This window comes from Ursus americanus, unplaced genomic scaffold (assembly GCF_024610735.1).
Source record: "Ursus americanus isolate L20-20 unplaced genomic scaffold, mUrsAme1.1.p SCAF_54, whole genome shotgun sequence".
In the NCBI taxonomy this organism is placed as follows: Eukaryota; Metazoa; Chordata; class Mammalia; order Carnivora; family Ursidae; genus Ursus; species Ursus americanus.
Genome location: NW_028273636.1, coordinates 698,776 through 702,768, shown reverse-complemented (window position 1 = coordinate 702,768; position 3,993 = coordinate 698,776).

Genomic DNA, 3,993 nt, shown 5'->3' with positions numbered 1-3,993 from the left:
CATGCTCCCAGGTGCCTGTGGCAAGGGGAAGGAAATGCCATACACGGACCTGGAAGAGACCACAGGGCCCAGGCACAGTCTGAACCCTTCCCTCAACCCGGCGTTTTTGCTAGCAGGAGTTCAACCCCAACGAACACAGCCCGGAGACCCCTTGGGCAAAAACGGCTTCCGACGATCAATAGGTGCTTGCTGTGGAACACCTATCCCAAGTGGGGGTAGCCAGCTCAACAAAATGCCACACACCCAGGTGTAAGAAACAACATTGCCCAGGCATGGTCTAAGCCCCTCACCTCGTCCCTGTGCTTTGGGGAGCCGGAGGGACAGCCGAGGCCCACGGCCCTGAGATCCCTTTGCAAAAAGCCGGCTTCCCACGGAGACAGTTTCCTGAGGTGCAGACCCTATCCCAAGTGGTTGTGGCAAGCTAAAGCAAATGCCCTCCACTTCTCTGGAAGAAACCGCAGTGCCCAGCCATGTTCTAAGCCCTCCCATCCTCCCTGGGCTTCTGGCAGCAGGAGTGAAAAGAGAGGAGCAGAGCACTGGGACCCGTTTGACAAAACCCGGCTTCCCACGGGAAAGTCTTTCTCCACGTGCAGACATGCTCCCAGGTGCCTGTGGCAATGGGAAGGAAATGCCATACACTGACCTGGAAGAGACCACAGGGCCCAGGCACAGTCTGAACCCTTCCCTCAACCCGGCGGTTTTGGTAGCAGGAGTTCAACCCCAACGAACACAGCCCGGAGACCCCTGGGGCAAAAACGGCTTCCGACGAACAAGAGGTGCTTGCTGTGGAACACCTATCCCAAGTGGGGGTAGCCAGCTCAACAAAATGCCACACACCCAGGTGTAAGAAACAACATTGCCCAGGCATGGTCTAAGCCCCTCACCTCGTCCCTGTGCTTTGGGGAGCCGGAGGGACAGCCGAGGCACACGGCCCTGAGACCCCTTTGCAAAAAGCCGGCTTCCCACGGAGACAGTTTTCCTGAGGAGCAGACCCTATCCCAAGTGGTTGTGGCAAGCTAAAGCAAATGCCCTCCACTTCTCTGGAAGAAACCACAGTGCCCAGCCATGTTCTAAGCCCTCCCATCCTCCCTGGGCTTCTGGCAGCAAGAGTGAAAAGAGAGGCGCAGAGCACTGGGACCCGTCTGACAAAACCCGGCTTCCCACGGGAAAGTCTTTCTCCACGTGCAGACATGCTCCCAGGTGCCTGGGGCAAGGGGAAGGAAATGCCATACACGGACCTGGAAGAGACCACAGGGCCCAGGCACAGTCTGAACCCTTCCCTCAACCCGGCGGTTTTGCTAGCAGGAGTTCAACCCAAACGAACACAGCCCGGAGACCCCTGGTGCAAAAACGGCTTCCGACGATCAATAGGTGCTTGCTGTGGAACACCTATCCCAAGTGGGGGAAGCCAGCTCAACAAAATGCCACACACCCAGGTGTAAGAAACAACATTGCCCAGGCATGGTCTAAGCCCCTCACCTCGTCCCTGTGCTTTGGGGAGCCGGAGGGACAGCCGAGGCCCACGGCCCTGAGACCCCTTTGCAAAAAGACGGCTTCCCACGGAGACAGTTTTCCTGAGGTGTAGACCCTATCCCAAGTGGTTGTGGCAAGGTAAAGCAAATGCCCTCCACTTCTCTGGAAGAAACCACAGTGCCCAGCCATGTTCTAAGCCCTCCCATCCTCCCTGGGCTTCTGGCAGCAGGAGTGAAAAGAGAGGAGCAGAGCACTGGGACCCGTTTGACAAAACCCGGATTCCCACGGGAAAGTCTTTCTGCACGTGCAGACATGCTCCCAGGTGCCTGTGGCAAGGGGAAGGAAATGCCATACACTGACCTGGAAGAGACCACAGGGCCCAGGCACAGTCTGAACCCTTCCCTCAACCCGGCGGTTTTGCTAGCAGGAGTTCAACCCCAACGAACACAGCCCGGAGACCCCTGGGGCAAAAACGGCTTCCGACGAACAAGAGGTGCTTGCTGTGGAACACCTATCCCAAGTGGGGGTAGCCAGCTCAACAAAATGCCACACACCCAGGTGTAAGAAACAACATTGCCCAGGCATGGTCTAAGCCCCTCACCTCGTCCCTGTGCTTTGGGGAGCCGGAGGGTCAGCCGAGGCACACGGCCCTGAGACCCCTTTGCAAAAAGCCGGCTTCCCACGGAGACAGTTTTCCTGAGGAGCAGACCCTATCCCAAGTGGTTGTGGCAAGCTAAAGCAAATGCCCTCCACTTCTCTGGAAGAAACCACAGTGCCCAGCCATGTTCTAAGCCCTCCCATCCTCCCTGGGCTTCTGGCAGCAAGAGTGAAAAGAGAGGCGCAGAGCACTGGGACCCGTCTGACAAAACCCGGCTTCCCACGGGAAAGTCTTTCTCCACGTGCAGACATGCTCCCAGGTGCCTGGGGCAAGGGGAAGGAAATGCCATACACGGACCTGGAAGAGACCACAGGGCCCAGGCACAGTCTGAACCCTTCCCTCAACCCGGCGGTTTTGCTAGCAGGAGTTCAACCCCAACGAACACAGCCCGGAGACCCCTGGTGCAAAAACGGCTTCCGACGATCAATAGGTGCTTGCTGTGGAACACCTATCCCAAGTGGGGGAAGCCAGCTCAACAAAATGCCACACACCCAGGTGTAAGAAACAACATTGCCCAGGCATGGTCTAAGCCCCTCACCTCGTCCCTGTGCTTTGGGGACCCGGAGGGACAGCCGAGGCCCACGGCCCTGAGACCCCTTTGCAAAAAGACGGCTTCCCACGGAGACAGTTTTCCTGAGGTGTAGACCCTATCCCAAGTGGTTGTGGCAAGGTAAAGCAAATGCCCTCCACTTCTCTGGAAGAAACCACAGTGCCCAGCCATGTTCTAAGCCCTCCCATCCTCCCTGGGCTTCTGGCAGCAGGAGTGAAAAGAGAGGAGCAGAGCACTGGGACCCGTTTGACAAAACCCGGATTCCCACGGGAAAGTCTTTCTGCACGTGCAGACATGCTCCCAGGTGCCTGTGGCAAGGGGAAGGAAATGCCATACACTGACCTGGAAGAGACCACAGGGCCCAGGCACAGTCTGAACCCTTCCCTCAACCCGGCGGTTTTGCTAGCAGGAGTTCAACCCCAACGAACACAGCCCGGAGACCCCTGGGGCAAAAACGGCTTCCGACGAACAATAGGTGCTTGCTGTGGAACACCTATCCCAAGTGGGGGTAGCCAGCTCAACAAAATGCCACACACCTAGGTGTAAGAAACAACATTGCCCAGGCATGGTCTAAGCCCCTCACCTCGTCCCTGTGCTTTGGGGAGCCGGAGGGACAGCCGAGGCACACGGCCCTGAGACCCCTTTGCAAAAAGCCGGCTTCCCACGGAGACAGTTTTCTTGAGGTGCAGACCCTATCCCAAGTGGTTGTGGCAAGCTAAAGCAAATGCCCTCCACTTCTCTGGAAGAAACCACAGTGCCCAGCCATGTTCTAAGCCCTCCCATCCTCCCTGGGCTTCCGGCAGCAGGAGTGAAAAGAGAGGAGCAGAGCACTGGGACCCTTTTCACAAAACCCGGCTTCCAACGGGAAAGTCTTTCTCCACGTGCAGACATGCTCCCAGGTGCCTGGGGCAAGGGGAAGGAAATGCCATACACGGACCTGGAAGAGACCACAGGGCCCAGGCACAGTCTGAACCCTTCCCTCAACCCGGCGGTTTTGCTAGCAGGAGTTCAACCCCAACGAACACAGCCCGGAGACCCCTGGGGCAAAAACGGCTTCCGACGAACAATAGGTGCTTACTGTGGAACACCTATCCCAAGTGGGGGTAGCCAGCTCAACAAAATGCCACACACCCAGGTGTAAGAAACAACATTGCCCAGGCATGGTCTAAGCCCCTCACCTCGTCCCTGTGCTTTGGGGAGCCGGAGGGACAGCCGAGGCACACGGCCCTGAGACCCCTTTGCAAAAAGCCGGCTTCCCACGGAGACAGTTTCCTGAGGTGCATACCCTATCCCAAGTGGTTGTGGCAAGGTA